Here is a 25,731-nt window from a genome sequence, read left to right as displayed (position 1 = left end):
AAGAAGAAATGGTCAGTAGGTGTAAATTGTGAAGAAAAAGAATGAGAAAAATATCAAAATTAGAAATTAGGGAGTTGTTGCTAAATATGAATGTGCATTCAATATTATCAGACAGACTGGACTAAATTGTGTGGGATTAAGGTCAGAATTTAAGGATTCAAAAACAATTAAGGGACCTTATCTGGATTGGCTGCAGTAAGCAAAGGAGTCAAATAAAGAAAAAAAATTTTCCTACATGGAGGCCCGTGTATACTTACTTGCAGGAAGAGAAGAAACAGTGAAAAGAGAGAGTATAAAAATATTGGAAGGAGAATGGATAAAACAGATCAAGGGATCGGAGGAGGACAGGAGACCCCAGGAACATAGTCACAGTTAGAGTGGTCGGCTTTGGAAAGAAGGAATATTTGTTCTTTCTCTCTGGAAAGACAGAAACTCTGTTAGAAAAGGGCAGATAAATAAAAAGAGTCATTTTGAAGGACAATGGGGAAGTTCATGCCTAAAAGTATTTATCTGAGCAAAATAGGAATGAAAGTCACTTACTCAAGTGTTCTCTACAATTTAATACTTTTCTACAATTTAATAGTTTTCTACAAATATTGGGGGCTGAATGAGCAGTATATTAGAGACGTTATGAAAACGGAATTTTTAATCATCCCATATAAATCCCTTTTCTAGAAACAATGTTATGCAGCATACTTGCCAAAAGAGAATAAACAGACTGCTTATTCAGCAGTATGAAATACAGCATCTTTTGAATATTTCATGGCAAGGCTTCAGGTATAAAATTTCAGGAGTTGAAATCTGTAGAGTAATAAGAAACTGGAAAAAAAATAAAGAAAAGAAAATTATCAGCAAAAAATAATGTAGAGGGAGGCCAAACTAGTAAACTGACCAAATTATGGAAGGGGAATAAATCATTTATTACAAGCCTTGGAGTTAGGGCAGCAACACACACGCACACCCACACACGCACACCCACACATGCGCACGTACATACACAAACACACACAGCTTGGCATTTCTAATTCCAAATAATGTATCTGATCAGATGTATTTGTTTTAGAAACACAGATAATCTTATGTGATTTAAAATCAGTGATTTGCTATTCTTATTGGCTACCAATGAATTTAGTATAAACTATTAGAGATGGGCTTTAGGTAAAGAAGTTAGAAGTGTTTCCCTAAGAATTTTTCATTCATTTATTTAGTCACCTAAAATGTTTACTGTTTAGAGTGAAAAAGGCATCTGCTAAGCAACTTTATCCTATCTTATTGTGAAATAGCTACACATACACTGAAAAGTTCATGATTTCACAATACCACAGAACATAAAGCCCAAAGGAAGACCTGTAGCCAGAAACTGGGAAGACTTCCCAATAACATAAGGACAATGAAGCTGGATTAAGAAAATTGATCTGTGACATTTGTTTCACCACATGAACCCAAGCAGCCCACAAAGGAAGGTTTACTTAGATACCCAAGAACCATGTTTTATAGTCATATCACATTAGGCAGAATTGTGACCTTGTTATGGTCTTTATTTGGAAATTAAGTGTGGTTTAAGGAGATGCATATAGGTGCCAAATTGACAAAGGATAGACTCGTGATGGTAAATTTTATGTGTCCACTTAACTGGGCTAAGGGATGCCCAGATAGCTGGTAAAACATTTCTGGCTGTGTCTGTGAGAATGTTTCTGGGAGACATTAGCATTTGAATCAGTGGACTAGGTAAAAAAGAGTGACCCTCACCCATCAGGGTGGGATTCATCTAATCCACCAAGGGCCTGAATAGAACAGAAGGGAGCTCTTAGCTGCTATCTTGCTTCTCTTCCCCATGGCCACTCCATTCTGCAACTAACCTCTTCACTTCCGGGAAAGGGTAGGTCTGATGTGTGTCACTAGAGTTCCAGGGAAACAAGGTGTGAGAAGTTAGGGCTTTTAAATGGAAGGAGGATAGAGTTTGAAACTGTTTTCCTGAGCAGGTAGATCCTGTCTGGGCTTGTCTTCCCGTTCATTTGTTTCACATGTTTTCTTTCCTCCCTCCCATGCCTCTAGCATGTAAGACTAGTGTGTGTTTGGGGAGGGGGGATGGCGTGTGTGTGCGAGGGGCTCCCTAAAAGATCAATGACAACCTGAGTGGAGTTCAAGAAAGAGAAGACATGAAGCCGAGCATTTAAACTTGCTTTTATTGTGGTCCTTTACTACAGAGGCACAACGAGGCCCTCTCTGTACATCTCAGCTGTGCACTTTTTATGTACAGGACAGTTTTTTTTTAATTCACTCACCACTTCCCATATAGCCTCTCCATGATTCTTCTTAATTTCCATTAGGTTTAATTATTTTAATGTAGTATATTAGAGGTTTGATGATAAGCTTTAAAGGCAAATGAATTAATGTGATGTTTAGAAGATGCTAATTTTTAGGAGATAGATATCTTTTCTTATTCAAAAAGAATATCATATAAGACTCTCTACCTTAACTGTCTTGTTCTCTCTTTGCTGATATCAAAGACTGACAAATACATTGTTTGGCATTAGTAAGAAAGAATGCATAGAAATGTTCAGAGTGTTGATGCTTCAATAACCCCAACCCAGGAAAATGTGAGAGATGGTAGTTAGGTTAAGCTGCCATTAGCAAAATAGTACACCACATTAATTATTGTCTTAGTCCGTTCAGATTGCTGTAACAAAATACCAAAAACTGAGTAACTTATGAACAACAGAAATTTATTATTTACAGTTCTGAAGACTGGAAAGTCTAAGATCAAGGCAAATTTGATGACTGGTGAGGGCCTGCTTTCTGGTTCATAGAAGGCACCTTCTTGCTGTGGCCTCACATGGTGGGAGGAGCAAGGCATCTCTCTTGCTCCTCTTTTACAATGGCAGTAATCTAATATCTAATCCCTTCTCAAAGTTTCCAGTTCCTAATACCATCACCTTGAGGGTTAGCATTTCAGCATATGGATTTTGGGGAGACACAAACATTCACACTGTAGCAATAATGCTGTATTGAGTTCTTTTTGTTCCTCTCTTCTACGGTCTCTCCAATTTCAAAAAAGAAAAATGATTTAAGTCCAAAGAACAGGGAAGAAGTTATACAATTTAGGTAGCTGTCTGAAGAAAATACCTCTTTTATTATACAGGCAGATGTAGCATGTTCATAAACAAAGATATTTTATTTCATTTGAACATGAAAGTTCATATTTCAATAAGTCCTCAACCAATAGAATTACAAATAAGGTTTGGGAATGTCATTCCAACTGCATACTTTTTTGAAATTTATTCTAATGTGGTACCTAGACATCTTCTCCCACAAATTACCCTACCCCCAAGGATCAAACAAGGCTGAAGGTGATCTTGTGAAGATTCAGGACAAGATTAAGAACATGGATTTTCATGTCACACAGACCTGGCTTTAAGGCTTGGTTGTGCCGTTTATGAATTGTGTAATCTTGGAGGTTATATATCTTCCCTAATTCTCTGTTTCCTAGTATGTGAAGTGGCGTTATCATTAGAAGCTTCCTCTTTGTGTGGATGTGAGAATTAAACAGAATAATGAGTGCTTAGCCAGTACCTGACATAGAGTAGATTCTGGGTATGTTGACCATAACCAATCAGTATCTTTTTAGAAGTATGTGTTATACTTTAGCAGAGGGAGGTAAAAGAATTCACACAGGCCTAGGATTTATGACTCATTTACAAGCCTTAGGTCAAAGAGTAGCCACACTTGTCATGCAACTCACATAGGGAAAGTAGAGCCCTGGTGAAAGAAGAGAAACTGGGCTTTGCATGGAGAACAGACATGTTCCAGAAATTTTGGAGCAATGGTGTGGCACTACTTGATTAATGTCGGAATCCTGCTCACAGCACCAATTGTCGAGCTGCATGACCACACCAATTGTTGTGCTCTTTTACCTGCCAGTAATCCTGCACTCATTGGGCCGATTGTCGGGCTAGTTCTGGGTCTGGAGCCCACAGACCCCTCAAGTCCATTCACAGACTGGGTCACAAGCCCTTCACAGGCCAGGCTGGGTCACCAGACCCCTTACATACAGGTCTATGAGCTAAGTAACCAGCAAACGGGTCTTTGGAAGTTGCAGGTTGGAAAGCATGGCCACTTGGGGCAGAATGCGAGTCAAAGTGGCAGCACCACGTAGGTGCACTAACTCTACCCACACACAACTTGCTTACAAAGAATGCTGCACCACCCCAACCTGATCTAAGGCAAGAGGGCCTGATTAAATTATTCTATTTTCCCAACAATCCACCCCTTCAGGTCCCTCACCATACAATCTACGTGTTGAGAACCTTCTGCGATGTTCCCTCAGCAAGGATAAATGAACCCTGCATTTACATATTACACATTCCATCCCAGTCCCCAAAATCTTTAGCTTGTTACAGCACCTACTCAAAAGTCCAAAGTCCAAAGTCTCCTCTGAGACCAAAAGCAAAAGTCCTTTCAGCCATGAACCTATAAACAGTCAAAAACAAGTTTATCTACTTCCAAGATAGAGTGGGACAAACATTGGGTACACGTTCCCATTCCAGAAGGGAGGAATAGAAAGGAAAGCAGGCCCCAAACAAATCCAAAACCCAAGCAGGGCAAATATTAAGCACACTGGGGCACCTGGACCCCTAAAGCATTGAGCAATCTCACTTCTACAGCTCCACCAAGTGCAGTGCATTGAGCTGCCCTGATGCCGGTAGCTTTTCGAGGCCGGCGCTGCACATTGCCAGCTGCCCCACAGTTCTGGGCTCCTGGCAGCAGTCCTGCTGTCCTGGCTCCACTAGACATTTCCTCAGTGGGGGTTCTCTGTGAGGACTCTGACCCCACTTTTCTGATCCACGTTGCTCCATAGATGAGCTCCACAGTGGCCCCACCTCTGCAGCAGGTCTCTGCCTGAGTCCCCCCGCTTTTTCATACATCTTCCGAAATCTGGGTGGAAGCTGCCACACCTCCACCGCTCTCACATACTGCTGGCCTTCAAACTTAACACAACATGAGCGCCACCAAAGTTTTCGGCTTTTGCTCTTCGGAGGTGCTGTGGCAGGATTGCTCCAGCCAGAGAGGCTGGGATGCAGGGAGCAATATGCCAAGGGCAATGACACATTAGGTCTGTCCTCTGAGACAACTCAGTCCTTCTAGGCCTCAGGGCCTGTGACAGCTGGGGCACCCATCCAGACATCTCAAATGCCTTTAGGACATTTTCCCCATTGTCCTGTTTTTTAACATCCGGCTGCCTCACCACCAAGCTAATGTCTTTAGCAACCAGTTTATCTGCTTCACCCTTGCATTTTTCTCCTGCTCTCTGCTTCTCTACCTCATGGCCAGGCTGCAAACTTTCCAAATCTTTATGCTCTGCTTCCCTTTTACATTCTGGCTTTTGAGTTACTTCAATCAGCTCAGCTTACACTGGCTACTCACTCAGTCTCATGCAGTTTTTGCAGCGTTTGCCCACAGTTCAAACAGCTGCATTTGCCCAGTCCATCAAGGAGTGATTACCTCGCCCTTGTGCATATCTGCAGCTATTCTGCAGCCGCTGCCACTGAGACAGGTGCTTAGTAACAGAGACTAACTTTTCCACCTTTTCAACAGGTGAAAACATACTTGAAATTCTGCAGGGACACCCATCCTCAGGTCATCTGCCCATCTGCATGTCGCACTCTTTTCTTGGGTTTATACAGCAACTGTCCAGCCATCAGGTTTAGGTGGCACCCTCTGAGCCTTTTGCCTTCAGACAAATGCAACACACATTTACTATATCATCTCTAAAGCACATTACACCATCCACTCCTAAGTCTCATAGCTGTAGCCTTCAGGGGCTCTCCCTGTTTCTGCTGCTTCACTGTCTCAATTTCTCATGCACAACAGGTCATGCCTGCAGATGCATGGTTTAACCAACTCACCACTGGGTTTGTCATCTTCCATGGTGTGAGAGGCAGGAGTGGCCAGTCCCTGCACATCATCCACCAGGACATTTATCCATGCTTCCAACAACTCTGCTTTCTGTCACAAATCTCAATCAGTTTGCAGCATAGTGATCAGCAGCCAGGCTCCAGTCGGCAGAAAAGTGGCCACCGGGCACCACATGCTCAAGGAGAGCCACATTTCCTCCCCCTCCTAAGGGGTTTTACATTGTAGTGCCTGGTCTATGATGCCTTGCGGTACAGTGTGCAGCAACCAGATCCCAGTCAACAGGAAAGTGGCCATAGGGCAGAGCATATTCAAAAGTAGCCACATTTTCTCCTTCTTCCAAGGGCTTTTGGCTCCTGTACCTGCTCAGAATCCTGTCACAGACTATGCCAATTGTTTGGTGCTCTGGCTCTGTCGGAATCCTACCAACTACACCAATTGCGGTGCTACTTGACTAATGTCGGAATCCTGCTCACAGCACCAATTGTCAAGCTACACGACTACACCAGTTGTCGGGCTCTTTTACCCGCTAGCAATCCTGCACTGACTGGGCCGATTGTCAGGCTAGGGCTGGGTCTTAAGCTCACAGACCCCTCAAGCCCATTCACAGACTGGGTCACAAATCCTTCACATGCCAGGCTGGGTCACCAGACCCCACACACACCAGGCTGGGTCACCAGACCCCTCACACACAGGTTTATGAGCTAGGTAAACATCCTTGGAAAACATCCTTGGAAGTTGCAGGTTGGAAAGCATGGCCACTCATGGCGGTGGCCACCCAGGGCAGAATGCCAACCAAAGTGGCAGTGTCACGCAGGCACACTAACTTCACCCACACACAATTTGCTTACAAAGAATGCTGCACCACCCCCAACCTGACCTAAGGTGAGAGGGCCTGATTAAATTATTCTACTTTCCCAACAAATGGCATGGATTGGAGATGGACCAGCATTCACGTAAAGGAAGAACTATGATTGTATTTTTCAAATTGCAAAAGCAGCTTCTCTTTTTGCAGTTGGATTTCCAAAAGGAAAATGCCATTGCCTTGCACTGCTGACTACATAAGTGCTTCTAAAAAGAACTACAACCAGAAATTACAGTGTGGAATATATGTGCACTTATCTTCCAGAAACTGTTATGACTTCTGGCCAAATAGTTTAATCATGATTAAAAAGTATCACAAAAGAGTAGCTGTATCAGCTGCATAGTGCCACCTGAATTTTTATTGAGGACTACTTCCGTAGCCATATTTCTAGATGTCAGCTACTCCCAGAAACAATACAGTAGATGAGGGTCATGGTGGGGAGTTAATGATGATGTCAGGGTGAAGAGAATTTTCCCTCCCCCTCTGAAGGTTTGAGTCTGCTGAAATGAAATGGCAATAGACAGATCAATAGAAGAAAAGGCATATAAATGTATTAATGTGCAAAGAATAAGACTCAATGTAGGGCCAGATGGTCAAGGCTTAAGTGTCCTCTTCATAGGCGACAGGGAAGCGAGGATGTAGCGATTGTGAGGGGTAGTAGATGATTTTCAGGGGAAATGAATGGGCCCAAAGAGCTGACGATAGTTTGTAAATGATTCTCTTAGGAAACTGGATGGAACCAGCAGGTTACTGGAAGGTGAGGGGCGGACCTGCCCTGTGAACTAAGGCCGCCTTATTATGCAGTTAGTCTTGTAAATAGTCTCTCTAGCTTTGGAAGAACAGATGAAAAGTCTATCTGGGCGTGGTGACGATATTTAGTCCTTCTCTGTGGTTAATATTCACTGGTTATTTAATGAGATTCCTAGAGAGAGAATTTAAGACAATTACATTTCTTTTGGCAAGAACTTTTTTCAGTCAGATAAGGAAATTCAGAGACAGTCCCTCCCTGCACTTGAGGGGGAAAAATAAGAGGTTAGAAAATCCTTGGTTCTGAGACAGCCTCTCAGGCCTTCCAATTTCTTTTAATTCAGAGTGCAAAGCATGCCAAAGCACCATATTTTGAAGAATGGTTTTCTGAGCCCCAGCACCCCAAAGCATGTGGGTTGGGTGAGTGGTAGGGGAATATAGAATCAGGAAGAGCCCTGTGAGCACATGCAGGATGTTGTGGGTTTGCATAAACTCTTTCAGTTCAGAAGAGGATTTGGGGAAAAGGCTAAGATGCAAAAGGACATGGCTTTGAGGCAGAATCTATAACAAGAAAATCATGATGAAAATGAAGAAGGCTGAGCCAAGGTGGGATTTCAATCAAACTAATGATCAGTAGTAGCACAGTCAAATCCCCCAAAATCAATCACATAAAATGCAGAGTTGTGTTATTACAAGGGGGTCAAACTGCACCATCCAAATCCATTCTGCCTTTGGCTGCTGTTTGACACCACCTGGTGATGACCAACTATCTCACTTCAGTGTTGAAGGATGATTCTGGCCTTGTAGCTGCCTGGGGTTTACAGGATAGTGGCAGCAATTCCGGGAGTCTCCTACGTGAATGATTCTTGCTTTATCAGCCTGATTCAGTGAATCTGGACAGAGACAATCCAGAGAACAGGGAACCATTTCTCTCCCTCTGTGCTTGCCCAGAAAGCTATCATTTCTCTTTTGGCCTTGACTTCCCAGTCATGACCCTGTCCTCCCAAGAAGACAAGAACGTTAGCTTGCTCGGCTTGAGGACTATACTGTTCAGAGGAAGGAGTCAGTCAGCTGTCATATGAGAATTAGCAATAGTAGGGAGCAAATGTGTGGGGCTTACAGTGTGTAAACTCAAATTAGAGACAGTAAATAGAACAATCTACAGAAAACTGAATTAGTGATGTTGAATAAGTTCCCAAACTCTCCCAGATTTGAAGAGAGGAAAAAGACAAAGAAACAAGACTAGGGAGAGAAAGGGCGATAAAAAAATTAGCAGATAAAATTGCACAGAATCAAATGAATCTTAGAACTGTAGTTGTTTGTGAGGAATACGCAACAATTAGAACAGATGAGAGAGCCAGGTATAATTAAAATAATTTCTTTTTGTTAGCCAAATAAGCATATTAGCACACAGATTGAGAGAACTCACCACACTCAAGACAGTATTAAATAATCTCTATCTTAGAGGCAAACTAAAAAAAAAAAAAAAAAAAAATCTTAAATTAGAAGAAAATAGAAAAATATCCTACTGACATTCAATCAATAAAAAATATTTTTAAAGGTTATAGGTCATTCACAAATCATATAAAATTAGTCATGCTTCAGTTATTTCTGCATTGCTATATTTTAGAAAAATGGAAAAATAACAGAATTTTGAAAGAAAAATATGAAGACTCGAGAATGTTATGCTCAATCAAAATTTTGATGTTTGTGTATATTTCTATGTGAAAACAATAGAAATGTATTTTAGATATGCATGGCTCATGCAAATCATTTATCCCTGTAGAAGAAAATTTAATGTTTTTTATTTGGCCACTATTCAACATACCAAAATGGGAAAATTATTACATACAAAAAACTGCCAGAAAGAAGTTGATAATCAGTTAAATATAGATTTCTGTCTAGGAAATTGTAGCAACACTATTTATATTCTCATTAAAATGAGCAGAAAGACATCTACTAGCATTATGATTATTTTTTTCATTGGTCTAGCCAATGCAATAGGACATAAGATATAAGAAAAGATTTGAGTGGTTGTTATTATTTGTACTTTTTTTGTTTGTTTATTTAGAAAATACAAGAGAATCAAATGGAAGCGAACATAACCAACGTAAAATAACTCAATTGGGCAGCTGAAAGCAAAACAAATGCATTTAAAAATCAGTAATTGTTCGATATGCTAGCAATAGCATGTTAGAAAATATAATGTAAAATTAGAGTTCACTCATAATAGTAAATACAAAGTAAATACAAATTATAATGAGGTGGATCAACATTACTTGCAGGCATTAAAAAGTTGTTTGAATAAATGGAAAGATGATCTATACTCTTATTGAATAGCTGAATATTTAAATCTATTCAAATATCGTGCACTTCTAGTTAATCTCTTAGTGGGACATTGGAATTGGGTGTAGTGCTAGTGTTCTGATGTTCACCTCAAAAAAAATAAATGTTAGGAATAGGTGAGAAAATTTCCTAAAGAAAAATAGGGAATAATAAGATGGAACTTGCCTCTGCATATTTTGAAAAGTACATAATGCAAAGCAATGATAATCAAAATAGGATAAAAACAGACAGCATATTGTTACTTGGACAAACAATGAAATGGAGAAGATAATGTAACCCAGAAATACCACATAAATAAACTATTCTGGAACAATGAATTAACTAAAAATCACAGAACATCATCTAAGCCAAAATAAACTTCAGCAAGTTTATTTGTAATAAACCTAGAAGACATTATAGAGACAGAGCTATCTTATCTTGTCCAAAAGAACATGAGATAAATAACATAGGGAGAAAAATTAGTAGATTTTGCAATGTACAATTTAAACCTTTGTGTCTCAAAAAATATAATATCAGGAGCAATAACGAACCATGTGAGCAGAGATTCTGCTCCAAGTTCAGATCATCAAAAAATAATGGTCAAAGCATAAGCAATAACTTTTTTATTTCGTCTGTCTGTGAGTGCTGCATAAATGCAATGACGCAGCAGCATGTACTGTCTTACATATGGCTCCTCACATTATGACTGTGAGATCAGTGTTGTTGGGGATGGCTGTGTCATTTACGCCCACTGTTCAGTCTTATCCCATGGATGACTTGGAGGAGGCACAAGAGCAGCCTCTGGAGAGCTGGTAACGGTCTGTCTCTTGAACTGATGCTGACAAGGTTGTATTCAGTTTGTAAAAATGCATCACGCTGTGCACTTAACAACTCATGCACTTCTCTGTATGTATGTTATTCTTCAATAAAAAGATACATGAATGAATCTTTAAAATAACTCTTTGAAACCAAGATTAAGCTAGTAATAAAAATGTAGGCAACCTGAAGCCAGAAATGATGAGTAAGAATAATTCCACAGGGGTAAGATTACCCCTGTGGCTCTGGAGATGCCGCAATTTGCCAATCCCTGGTGGCCCAGAGCCTGGATTGTAAAAGGTTGCATTAGCATAGGGACCAAGAGACAAAGCCTGGAGCCTAAACAGAATGTGAAGTCTGGATCAGAAACTATATAAATCTAGCACCCCCTGAAAAATGATACCTGAAATGAGTGAACTCAGGAAAAACCAACCCACAGAGGTAGGCTTGCCAACTTCACTCTTAGCTCAGGATGGAAGCGGGGAGAAAAAGATCACATTTCCTCTAAAAATTCCTAATTATAAGGTGGTGTTTGAGGCTAGAATTATACTATCTTTGTGGCCTGAAAAAAACAAATCAAAATTTTATTTTAAAGTGGTCTCCAGGCACCTGACAGAACAAGTATAAATCATTCCTAGTGCAACACTCTTTAAATTCAGTTTTCAAAAAATTCTACAGATAAAGTCCCAAGGGCCATCAGCTCACAACCAAAAAGCATAAATAAATGAGGAAACACATCACCATAATTAAGAATCAGCAGAAAAACATCCTACAGAATCAGATCCACAAAGGCAGGAGATATTGCAATTATCTGAAACAGAGTATGAGTTACTAACATTTTTAAAGAAATAAACAAGGGGCTTGACAGTATAGAGACCATCATACTTGACCAGGGAAATATTATAAATAAACAACAGAGCATTTAGAAATAAAAAATACAATTATCGAAATTAAGAACTCAAAGAATAAATAGCACATCAGATTCAGCTAATAAGAGAATAAATGTGCTAGGAGAGGAAGAAATACCTAGAATGCAGCATAGAGTCAAAGTGTTAAAAAATATAAAAGAGAGCTCAAGCAATACGTGCAGAATAAGAAAGTCAAAAGCACATTATTCTTGCCAAGAATAAAGAAATAATAGAAAGGCAAAATTCAAAGATATAGTGGTGAAGAATATTCCAGAATTGCTGAAAGACAACTCTCAAATTCAGAAATCCCAGTGAAACCCAAACAAAATGAATAAAAAGAAAGCTACACCTAGAAACACTTTCATGAAACTACAGAACTCCAGAGACAAAGGAAAAAATATTAAATCAGTATTCATGTAAAAATAAATGCAAATTACAACTACCTTGAGATACTATTTCTCATCTATCAGATTAGCAAAATACAAATGTTTGACAAAATACTGTGTTGGGGAGGCTGTGGGAGACAAGCCTCCTCACATATTGCTGGTGAGGATGCAAAATAATATAAATCCTATGGAAGGGAATTTGGCCATGTCAAAAAAAATGTATGCACCTCTTCTTTGATCTAGCAACCTTACTCCTAGAGACAGTCCTCAAAAAATATGCTTGCAAAAATATTGAAAGTTGTAGAAAAGGCTATTAATTAAAACTTTAATTATAATAGGAAAAATAAACAATGTATATATTCATCCATAAGAGATCAGTTAAATAAACTATGGTACATACACACAATGGAATATTACACAATGGAATATTTAAAAGAACAGGGAGCATTTCTATGTGCTTCTATAGAGTGATCTCCAGGATATTTTGTCAAGAGAAAAAACAAGGTGTAGAAAAGTGAGCATAGTATGTTGTTATTTATCTGAGAATGTGAGAGGGATTTTTTAAAATAGAAGGATAATCTGAAAGCCATATATCTGAACAGAAGAAGGACATTAGATTTTTCTATATTTTCTTTTTTTTTGGAGATTTGACCTTGGATCTATGTATATGTTTTAAACAATTATAAAACAAAAATTAAACTAAAAAGCGATTCTAAAAAATTGAAAGCATTATTTGTAGATAGTATTATTACCTACGAAAAAGCCCCAACATATCGTTATATGTAATCTGCACAAAAAAAAAAACCTACAGGGATGTATTATCACCTCCATCTTAGGTGACCAAACTAAAGTTAGAAGATTTTGAGTTCATATAGCTGGAAAGTGACAGAGCTGAGACCCAAACCCACGGCAAGCCCCTCATTTAGCATCCGTAGTATATAAGGAGATGCCTAAAATTCACTTCATTCTGATGTGGTTTCTGTCACCCTTTCAGGTTCTAAACAGGCCTAACCCCACTTATTTTTAGAGATCCAGTCAGATTGACCACATTTGCCCTAGTATGGCTGTGGGCAATTAAATACACCTGGTTCACGTGGGGAATGAAAATCATTTGCTCATTAGGAATGAGAATTATTAATTTGAAAACAAAATTTCGACTATGCATTTCCCTTATAACTTTCCCTTAAAAAAAAGAAAAGGAAAAAGAAAAAGCCCCAACCTAACCTACATAATAGAATTAACAGGAAAGTTTAAGTTTGCCAGATATAAGATCAATAGACACGAGCAACAAACAGAAAAGGATATGTAAAAAATGATAAAATTTATAGTAGCAACAAAATATCATAGACCACTTAGGAATAAATCTAACCAAAATATTCAAAGCAAGACCTTTACACAGAAAGAAGGAACTTTATTAAAAGACCTTAAAGAAAACATAAATGAGTGGAGAGATACACAATGTTCACAGAAAGTCTAAGAGAGTAAGGCTGGGCCCATGAACCAAACTGACTCCATTTTCCCTGCAGAGGACACTTTTGTTACTTTTCCACTCCTCAGTCATGAGACCCCTCAGGGCAAATGATTACCCCATGGGCTGCCCTGACAAAATAGACTGATATAAGAGAGGAAACATATTTTCTGAGTTGCAAAACCCCTCCCCAAGGCTTCTTTACTATAATTGTAAAAGTTACAGACTAACCTTAAGACCCCTTTAGGAATTCCCACCTGTGCACAAAGCATCAAGGTGACTGCTACAATGACCCTCCTGGGGTGACAGTGATGAACACCACTGCCTACTGAGCATGCGCCCATGATGCAATCAGGAAGAACAGAATGGACCACCTCCAGTGACGCTGGCCTGCCACCCCTTAACTCCTTTCCTTATAAAAGACCCTGAACAGCTCCCTTTGGGGAGCTAGCTTTACTGTTGCTACCCCCGTTATGTGTAAGTCTATTTCCTCTTTTAATAAAGCATTGCTTGCTTTACGGTTGGGTGCATTGTTTATTTCTATGACTTTGGAATCCAAGAGCCTAATTTAATCACTGGCAAAAATTGGAAAGCTTTGGGCACCGGAAAGGACTCCAGCTGCAAGAGGCAAGTGGCCACTAGGACTATTTTGCTCCCATGTCTCTGCTGCTGGTAGATCTCTCTCCTGGAGTCCCTGGCCTAAATTCTGACAAGGCAATGCTTTATTCTCTTTACCTTTCTCTGATTTTCTGAGCCCTCTTCTGTTTGGTTGGATTGTATCCACTTCTGTATTAGTGCACCCTGGAGGGCTCCTGGCTAGGCTTTGTTTTTCTGATTTAAATCTAGTCTATACTTTTCTACTTTATGCTGAAAACAGTAGGGAGAACTGCTTTTATCAATTACTGTTAATGGAAAAGGTTGGCCCCGCTGATTAGGACTAGGCTAAACTGGACCCCACTGCTCCTCTTTTCTCTTTATTTGTTTGCTTGGGTAGACATTTAGTTGAGTACTGGTAATCTGAATAAACCTTCCAATCCTGCATCAACTTTTGGACTTTCAGGTCATTTGTTTAAGGCGAGAGGGCAAGCCCATCCTGACCTGTCGGTAACAAAAGGAAGAGTTATTGCTGCAAAAAGTTGGTTTTTCCTAAACTGTTCAAAAGATTCAAGCAATTCTAATTAAAATACCTGTAGGTTTTGTTTTTGGTTTTTTGGGTTTTTTTTTTTTTAAGTTGAGATGATTAATAAATCAATATAAAAGAGTAAATAAAAAAGTCCAAGGCAAGAAAATGCAATTTGTCCTACCAGGTAGCAAGATTGATTATAAGGTTAAAAAAGTAGACAGACCTTGTGGTATTGTAGGCAGGATGGACAAACAGACAACGGGAACAGAACACAGCACCCAGACATAGAGACATATGCATATGGAAATCCAAAATGTGCTGGAGGTAAAATGGTAGATCAGTGGCGAAAAGAGAGATTTATAACTTTGAAGTAAAGATTCCTTAAACCACACACAACCAACATAAACCATGCAGCAAAGACTGAGAGAATCAACTACGTTAAAATCAAGATTTTTCTGTTCAGAGAAGGAATATAAAGACAAAAAATAAAAAGGGACAAGCCATGAAGTGGAAGAAGTTATTTGCAAAACATGTAACAATCAAATAACTATTATTCAGACTATATAAAAATCTTATGTGAATCAATAATAAAATTTACACAGTAAAAAAATCTTCAGAGGACATAAAAGCAGAAGAGGAAACATGAATAACCAACATACACAAATTGAAATCTCGATAAAATACCATTTCAACCCATTATGTTGGCAAAAATTAAATAGTATGACAACACTGTGTAGCAAAGATATGGAGCAACTGAAATTCTTATGCATTGCTAAAGGAATTATAAATTAGTACAACAATTTGAAAAGCAGCTTGGATTACTGAATAGAGCTGCACATGACCACGTAAGGCAGCAGCAGCAATTCCACTTTTTAATTATATTCCTGGAAAAACCCCTGAGCATGTGCACCAGATGAAAACCACAGGTAAGGCATGTGTTGGCAGCATTGTTTACAAGGACATTTCAATGTAAACATTCCAAATGTTTATCAATGAAATAATACAAAGCAATGGAAGTGAATGACCTATAGCTTCATGTATTAGCACATATGAATCTTAAAAAAAAAAAAAAATGCAAAAATAAATAAGCCACAGTATGGTACATATGATATTATCAATATTATCTCTTGTATATAAAGTAAAAAAGCAGGCCAAATTAAACTATATAATATTTAACATGAAGATATTTTTAAACTATAATAAAGCAAGTCAACAATTTATACAACCTTCAAGTTAATGGTTAACTTCGGGTGATAGGAGAACTGTGATAAGGAAAGAGCATACAAGGGGCCTCAAGGTACTAGTAAGTTTCTGTTTCTTAAGGCTGTTTAAGAATCATGAGTATTCATTGTGTTATTTTTCTTTAAACTGAATATATTTATATAGATGTGTATATATGATGTTTTTAAGTACCATATACATAATAAAAAATAAAAATATTTGTAGTGTGTATAACAAATTGTTAACATCTTCATCACACTGAAACATACAAATCATTAAGAAAAACTCTAAATTACCCTTAGAAAAAGATGAAGAGAATTAATCTCTACTACTTTTCTAAAATGCAAACTAAAACAAATAATAAGGTAGCATTTTTCACCTATGAAATTAAAGTTTTGTTTTGTTTTTCTAATGAAACTGCCTATGGTTGTTAGGGGATCGTATAATAGTTTCTCTTACTATTCATGAGAAAATAAATTGGTACAAACTTTCCAAAAACAATATATTTCTACAGTTATATTTATTTACTTCTAGGACTGTATTCATATATACAAGGATGTTTATTACTGCATTATTTACAACATTTATAAAAGTAAAATATTGGAAACAATCTAAAAGTCCAGTAATATTGGGAGTATGAAATAAATTGTAATTTAGCTATGTGATGGAATATTGAATAACATGTAAAAGTCATGACTTTGTAAAACAATGCAATAGAAAATTCTAGAGATAAATTAGAAAAGTCAGATACCAAACTATTTTTACAATAAGATACAGTTTAAAAAATAACTCCCTATTATTAAATTAAATGTTTGTGTATATATGTTAAATAAACATAGGAAAAATAGTGAAAGGAACCATCCCAAAATATTAACAATAGTAATCTCTGGATGATTAGTTGTCAGATAATGTTACTACAGTCCACTAAATGTTTCTTTTATTTCTTTTTTTCTACAAGAGCATGTACTATTTTTATAATCAGAAAAAAATTAAATTTACTAAGTTTTGAAGGTTTGTGAGTATTTCCAATGTGCACAGGGCTTTGAAAAACATGGTGAGATACAAATATGTCTCAGACTGTTGCAGGAAGTCCACAAGCTAGTAAAAAAAACAAGACTGGTTGAGAACATGCCTAGTTTCAGGTTAAATAAGCCACAAGCCACAGAAGAGGAACATGTGGAAATCTTGGAAAGAGAATATTCTCATCTAGTTTAGGAGGCTGAAGAAGGGCTGGGAAGGCCCTGCTTTGTAGACATTTAAGCACACAGCTGTAACACGCTCTGTGTTGTATACACGCATGCCTGTGCATGTGCAGGTGTGTGTGTGCATGTGGGTTTTTATTCAAACAGGGAATGAAGTTTGCCAGAAAAAGTAAATAATTGTACCAAAACTTTCCCTTTTCATTATTTATGGGCCTCATTTCATACATCTAGATTAGTTAATTTTAAATTAACCCTTCAATCAAAAGCCTGTACTTTTTAAAATAGATAGCCAAAGCAAACCCTCTTTTTCCTTGAAAAAACTGTGTTCTACTTCAACAGCAATAGGAGATTGCTACTTAAAGTTTAAAATATTTAATGCAGTATTTTAGCATGGTAACTATGAAAATTATATATTAATTAAATGTCCTAACCAGTTCTTGGTGACTCAGAAATTTAACATGTTTTCACAACTTATATTTTAGGAAAAAACAACTTCAAGGTAACAAATACCCTTAGGTTAAAAACCCACCCTCTTGCAACTGATGAAATAGGAGTCATGCTTGCTTTTATGAATGCAGTGGAATGATAAGTAAATGGAAGACAGCCCCATAATAATGTTTGTTCCACAAACAAATGATAATATACATCAGTGTATTGATTATCTGCTGTAAGGTTGGTCCACGACCAATTTTCATCCCATGAACATTTGTCAGTCTGCTGTATTGAGCAATGTTGTACCAGGCTCTGGGGGGTGGGTTAGGTGTTTCAGGTCTGGGGGTGTAAACACCAGTTTCTGAGTGGAGAACTCATGGGGAAATGACTTATTAAGGAATTGCGAAACAGTGAGAGGGTGGGGGTACAAGACAAGGAAGGAACCAGCAAATGCACATCTCAGGCAAAGTTTCAGAGATGGGTAGATTCAACCTGAGCCCTCAGAGGAGTTCTGGGATGGAAAGAATTGTCCTAGTTTGAGGCAAGGGTTATTGGCAGCCATTGGCAAAGGACCATGCCCAGGGACTTAAACTCCCTGGCACTGCTCATAATTCTTTCTTTGGGGCAATGTTGCTTTGCCCCACAAGGATTGTCACCCCTTTTCCCCTGGGTGATGGAGCCACAAAGGATTACTCAAAGCCCATCTCTTCTGAGCAGTGAGAAGCCCCAAAGTGGTTAATCTCCCAGAACCCTCAAGATAGAGGCATTCCTTCCATTTGGGAAATTAACCACGAATTGGGGTTCTCTTCCTGCATGTATTTTCCAGCCCAGGAAGTTACAGGAAGAGACATAGGTGGGCTTAAAGTTTTAACCAGTTTAACAATAGAAGCTGGTAACATTCAGTAAAAACAAGTCAGATGACATTCCATTAGGCAATTAAGTGATCCACCAACAAAAGCTTGATCTTAGCAAACATTTTCTTCTTACAGCAATTTCCCAGTATCTTTACATATCCATCAGTAACCTGTCTTTGAGCCAGCAACCTTGCTGTGTTACAATTCCTTATCTTACAACAGAGACACAATAGCCTGGGGAAAATTTCCTGTTTTTTGTAAGGTCAATATTTGAAACTGCAAGGCTTTGGAAAACCAGGCCCTGTGAGGTACATTTGCTTTGTGCATACTCTACAGGGCAAATCTGCCAACTCTATTGGAAGAAGAAGAGGATTCTCAGGGGATCACTGGAGGCAAAAGGGCACTGACCCAGGGATCTGGGTAGAGGTTCAGCAGTGTCTGCTCCAGGAAGTATAGAGGAGGAGAGAGGAGAGGGAGAAGACAGGGGTAGACATAGCCTTGGCTTCAGATTGACGACCGTCAATGGTGGGAGCGAGAGATAGACGCCCACCAAGGCTGGAGGGGGTGAGATGATCCCAGCCCAGGCAGAAGACAGGCTGTGCTTCAGCCCCTCAGCTATGGTCCTGCTCCCTGAGACTTTTTTCCTCTTCTGCATCTCAAGGACCATAGGATACCTGCAGGTCAGTTCTGTCCACCAAAGAAAGTCATGAACTTGAAAGTACTTTACAAGCTGTAGCATTCTGCATAACAGGTAATATTACTAATGATACAAGACAGAATAGAAATCATGCACGCCCTGGAGACACACACCATATGCTCTGAGAACCCAGAGATGGACAGCAGGGGCCGAGCTTCGGTTGGTTTTTAAAGGATGAAAAACACGCAGAGAGCAAATTGGGGGGGGAAAGAGGCAACTCCAGATGAAGAGAACGTGAACAGAAAGACCGGAGCTGTGAAAGCCCATAGCTTTGACCTTCCTTCAGGTGTCCTCTTCGGCTTGACCAATCCTCTGTGGCTGTGGCTCTCTCTGGGCTGCACCTTGGTGCCCCGTCCTCTTTCTCAAACGTGCAGAGCTCAGTCACACCTCGGGGAATCTGCTCTGCTCTTCCTTCTGCCCCCAACGCTTTTTGCCCAGACCTGTGCCTGGCTCAGTCCCTTCTTTCTTTCTAGCCTTTTTCTCAAAAGTCATGGAGGGTTTTGCCCAACAACATGGCAAATGCCTGAGCAAAATAAAATCTAAAACCCAGCCACTGAAGACTGGAGGTAGACTTGAAAAAATTTTGTGGGCACCGTAACTACCATCTCAGGTTATGGTCTACTCACATTTCCTGGCTTGCCAAGAGCAGAAAATTTAGACCCATTTCCAGGTTAATTAAGGATTTGGGTCTATCGTGCTAGCTTTTCTTTGTCCCTTTGTTTACAGTAAAATCTTGTTCTTTATGATTTTTTGGTATAAAATGATTTAAATGCAGTAAATGCATTACTATTAAACTTATGTAAAAATATTTGTGGCCTTAAATATGAAATATTATGACACCATTCAAATTAAGGAAGCTTACATTTAGTGTAACCAGGTATATTTTTAAATCAATTTTTAAATATATTGTATGTAACACATACACTATTAATTAAGTTTTATGAGGGGTTTATGATCCCAAATGACAGGTGTTACTGAAATGTAAAGAATACTGTACATAAAATTTTCAATTACAAAGTTATTTAGTTATGGTAATAACTGACACTTGAATATTTGAGTGATGAACATTTGAACAGCGCCTTACAAGGGGCCTTTTTTATTTAATCCTCAGTACAGCCCTGAAGGTGGTTATTAACATGAGGAAACTGGAGTTTAGATCATTCAGGTAAAGTGCTAAAGGCTGTAGCACTAGTGTGTGCCTAAATCAGAACATAAACCGAATCATCAGACTCCTAAGTGTGCTTCTTAGATCATGTCATACTGTATCATTTATAGAAATTACTTTTAAATATATCTTCATCTTCTAGCAGCCTTATTAACAGTTCGTAACCTAAAATATGGAAGGCAAAGACCACAGCAAAATATGGGAAACTGTAATTCTCATTGCCCCATACTCTGTTTGAAGAGTGAATATTTAATGACATCCTTTATTGGTGACCGTCAGCCTCAGCATTCTTCGTGAGAGCAGTCATCTGTTTCACACACAGGCCTGCTCAGCTTTTATCATCCCCTGCTCAGACATGCCTCATATCATAGCCTGACTTAAGATTGTCATTTACTTGCTAATTGACCATTCATCTAGAAATTACAAGATCTGGGGTGGAGGTCTCATGACTCTTGTTATCAGGCACTATGGCTCTAACTTCTCTAACTTAACCACGTATTTGCATCTTGACTGTAGATCAAAGATAAACATCTTTCCTCACTCTCACCTTCAAATATGTATAAATTCCAGGGCAGGAGAAGAGATGAAGGTGTAAATTCAGACAATTACTGGTTATTAATTACTACTCTGTACCATTCCATATTTGTTATTTGTTTGACTTATATTATCTCATTTTAATTCTCAACCCCATGAATTAAGTGTATTACCTTCGTTTTACAGATGAGAGAGTTTTTAACAAAGATCTGTATCGACACCTGTCTGTTGCCAAAGTCATCATCTCTCCACTAGAGTCCACCCTGGTCCAAATGCTGCTCATTCATTCCTTTCTCTATTCCTTGGTAGACATTAAGTATCATTGGTAAATGACATCAGCACCAAAATCATAATAATTACATAATGATATTGACCTCTGAGGATTAAAAAAATATATCAACAAAAAATAGATACAGTCACCTTAAAGGAAAAGAATGAATGCCAGACATGCAAAACTTAATTTAACATGATTAAATGTATTAACATATAAAATATGTCAATCATAAGGGGTAGTGTCTGTAATGCATACCTGGAAAAGGAGTGATTCACTGTATCCGAGTCCTATCCAGAACAGGGGCTGCTTGGTCAAAGACAAACATCTAGCAGCATTCCACCCTGCTGGCAGTAATATTCCTATTGTGGGAGTGAATGTGTCAGCCATCCTTGACCTTGTGTCATTTATCATTTGATTTTCTAATCTCTTGTCCTATTGTTCACTTAGCAAACTTTTGATAACAAATTGGCTTTTAAGTAGATTTGAGAGAATGTGCTAATTGTGCCAATGCAAGTGTTTTAATACCCATGACAGGTATATATCAAGTTCATAATTTGGTATTCCCATTTAACTATCAGTCTCATGAGCTTTGGTTTTTTGGTTTGTTTTGGCTTGGTTTTCATTGGCAGTTGGCCGGTATGAGGATCTAAACCCTTGACCTTGGTGTTATAACACCACGTTCTAACCAACTGAGCTAACCGGCCAGTCCATTATGAGCTTTGATTATGGGTCTTACCTTGAAAGGCAAAATGCCTCAACTCTCAGGTGTTGAAAAAATCAGGTCAAAAAGACTTGTAGGATGAGGGCAAAACCATAGCCTGGGGTTGATTTCACCGAGATTGTTTCTTGAAGTGTAGTCCCTGGCAAATCTCTAGAGAGGCCTAGTATGATGGTTAATTTTATGCATCAACTTGGCTAGGCTGTGATGCCCAGATATTTTGTCAAACACCAGTTTAGATGTTTCTAGGAAGGTATTTTTCAGATGTGATTAACATTTAAATTGGTAGACTTTAAGTAAAGCAGATTACTCTTGATAGCATGGGTGGGCCTCATTTATCAGTTGAAGGCCTTAAGAGAAAACGCTAAGGTTTCCCAAAGAAAAATTCAGCTTTAAGATTGCAACATCAACTCTTACTTGAATTTCTAGCCTGTCAGCTGCCGTACATATTTTAGATTTTCCAGGCCCCATAATTGCATAAGCCAATTCTTTAAAATAACCCCCTTTCTGTGTGTGTGTATATATCTACATATATATGATATTATATATTATTATAAATATAAAAATTGGTTCTATTTCTATGGAGAACACTGATTAATACACCTATCCTGAAATCCTGTCTCTTTCAATGTGGCCATCTACCTTTTCCACTGAGAATGTCTAAACAAGTTTATTTTTCTCTTGGATCCTTCATTGAACAAGAATTTAGGGCAAGAGCACATTTTCAACCCAAACAGAGTGGCCTCTTTCAACAGGGATAACCCAGGACTCTGGACTCTCGGTCTGCTGCTCTTGTAATAATTTTCTTTATTAATCAGTTATCTTCTGCCATATTTTTGCTCTTCTTCAAACTGCTGATTCTTAGCCCTGAATTCACAATGGTTTTAATATTAACCTGCCGTTTGGGGTCTTGCTGTCACTGGCCTTTAGGCTTTTGATTTAAACATGAAGTCTTCCAATTACAGCATTTGGCATATAGGCCCTGCTAGGATATTTTTACTGAACAGTTCTTCTTACTTTTAAAAGAAATGTAGGTGATATTTTGAAGTTTTTCTTATACCCCTTGTGGTGTGTGTGCTTTAGGGAGGAGATACTGCTAAGCAGCAGGTTATGCTCTTTAGTAACTCTACATTTAGTCTGCAATCTTATGGAAGTCCACTAATTTTTACATTTTTAGGCAGAGGGGTTTGCTAACTAATCTGCTAATTAGATTGGATAAAATAAAAAAATTTTAAAGCCTTCTTCAAGTTTTAGACTAGTATTCTGTAACAGGTTCAAATATAGTAGGCTTTTCTCTGACCTCTGTTGATATATCAATAGTTAATCTTTGATTAGACTGCTATCTTTTCTAAATTTCTACATTAAACCACATCAAATGCAACTTTGTCTTCCTACATATATTTGTTGTAGTTATGAGGTTGTCACACCCCATGGAGTCCAGCCTTATGGATTCTAGAGCATGAATCATGAATCAAACCTAGAGTTTGAAATAATTTAATTAGTCAGTGATGTGTTTATTTGAAAAGGGGAGAAAAGAGAAATAGTGACTCTTGCCTAGAAATGGATCTCACTCTTACTTTCCAAGTCCGTGTCCTAATCCCAATTGCTCATTTCAAAATCAAAAACACTGTGTAAGTCAACCAAACCCCCTGTGGTCTGGTAGTCATGTGGCTTTATTTACTTTCAATGATCATGAACGAATGATGTTAGACTTTTCCCCCGTACTCTCATAAAAGGTTCATCTGCCAGCAAAAGTAGGTTTAGTTTGAGGTCTGATATTTACGAGGAATCTGAGCATTTGTTAAGTCATCCATTTACTCAAAAGACCTTTAGTGATTATGCAGGCAGTCTATGTGAGCTGGGTAAAAGCTAACCTCATGTAGCTAACAATTTTTCAGATGATGGTGATGGAATTCAGTCTGAGAGAGAAAAAGGACTGAAGTGAAGATGTATACCATCTTAACAGACAATAGGATTAGTCATTAACAGTGACTGACAGATGTTTTCATGTGGGTAAAAATAAAATTTCTGAAGCAGCAGAGGAAATTCTGCATAGGTTTATTGTTGAGTATTCCTTAATAGTTTGAGACTGCATTATGTTTTGTCTTTGTTTTAGAAAAAAATATAGTCTACTGGGTATATTCAGTGACGTCTGACCGAAACACAATTCTCAGTGAAAGATAGACACTTCCTTGAAAACTACCACCCTATGCCAAGTGGACATTTATGAGCTATTAATCATGTGTCCAATTATTCTGGTATAACATTTACCAGGTATTGCTACATAGACAGTACAATATGACTGTATTGCCCCCTCAAGAGAGTTTGCAATCAAAATCTCATTCAGATATATAGCCTAGGCCCATTCATACAAGAGGGGATAAAAGATTGATTAAATTCATTCCCAGAAGCCATCTCTGAGACATCACTGACACAAGACAGTTCTTAGAACCACAGAATTCCCTAGTCACTTTCCTAGATTTAGCTGAGGCTGCTCCTGTAGTTCACTTGTGTTTACAGTAGAGTTAACCTGAATTCACAATTTCCTCCATGTTTTCTACAGACAGAGCACCAGGGCAAACCTGAGAGCTTTAGAGGTCAAGCCTCACCAATACAGTAGGGGCTCATTAGAGCCATATAAAAAATGTTGGCTTGCACAAAGATCTTCACTCAGGTCTAATTCTAATCTATATGTTTAACAGCTGGTGAATCCAGACTGCTTGAGCCTTCTTTTTCCCAGTACAGGGTAAATCAGCTTCTTGCCATGCATGTATAAGTTGGTGGTATTACAAGGGGGGACATAGACAGGGTCTTTTACCAGGAAACTTGGAAGAACTTCACTCAACAAAAACCCTCCTAGAGATGTTGCCATATGTGACCCTTAATGTCCCTATAGGATATAGACAGCTGGGGACAGACTTTGTCCCCTTGGATGATCCCAGCCATGATTTAGGAAGGTGTGGTAGGAAATCCTATCCCATGTATGAATAAATCATATTAAGTTATTTGGAAAATAAGTACAAATAATGCATCTCTTCAGAAAAAAAAAAATATGTAGGCAGCACTTGTTAAAATAACACCATATTTCAAAGTCTGATAGTGATATTGTTGAAATTATTTATTATATATTCAACCAACAACGGTGTTTTCAGGGTTATATAGGTAAAAAAAAAAACTGGTGTTATGAAGGTAAAAGAGCATCTTTACCGATCCTCTGTTAAAAAGTCCATTTCTGTATTAAGTGCTCTAAGAAGTCCCTACCCACTTTATTGTGTCTTGGTGTTAGAAAGAGAGAATGAAATGCAAATATATACACCATTTAAGGTCATGTAAATATTCTCATTTAGTTTGGAACAAAATGGATAAGAGGACACTTTTTTCATTTTTGCTCGTGCGCTACATGGAGCTTAAGAGCCTTATTCCGAGTCTAAATGAACAGAATTTCCCCACATACCTTCCAGAGTTTTTAAATTCCGTCTCTAAGAAGATCACATTCTCATGGATGAAAAGGGACTTTGTCATCTTTTACATTATTTATTTGAAAATAATTTAACCATAGAATTTCTGATGAGACCATCACGACATTTTTGCTTATGACTGTGTGGGGTTATATAAAAAATAATGACATGAGACAGGTTTTCAATCCAATATCATTACAAAATCCCATCCAAAAGCTTTTGGAGATAACCCTTTTCCAGATTAGTAAGGTATTCTTTTGTGATAAGGGTGTCAGCCAAAAAGGTAGATAATTTTAACTCACTAATATTTATCTCTGTGGTACAAATATTGGTGACAAGGCGTCCCAGCGAACTTTAAAGTGTAAGTCATCAGAACAGTGACTCACATGAAGCCAGAGTGCAAAGTTTTAGCTCTCCAGGCTATGAGTTGCTGTCACTGGGACAAAAGGGAAGTTCTCTGGAGCAATAGAATCTCACTATGCCCTGGGAGATCTTTAGAATGTTAACAAGATCACTATTGTCCTTTTCAATGAACGTTCTGGTCTTTTTTGGTTGGGGGTAGGGGGGCAGGGCTGGAAAATCCCGTGACACTTGTGAAGGTTTCCAGGTGTGTGTGCACATTTGT

The sequence above is a fragment of the Cynocephalus volans genome, chromosome 5 (genome assembly GCF_027409185.1).
Source record: "Cynocephalus volans isolate mCynVol1 chromosome 5, mCynVol1.pri, whole genome shotgun sequence".
Lineage (NCBI taxonomy): Eukaryota > Metazoa > Chordata > Mammalia > Dermoptera > Cynocephalidae > Cynocephalus > Cynocephalus volans.
Note: the sequence above shows the minus strand (reverse complement) of the source record.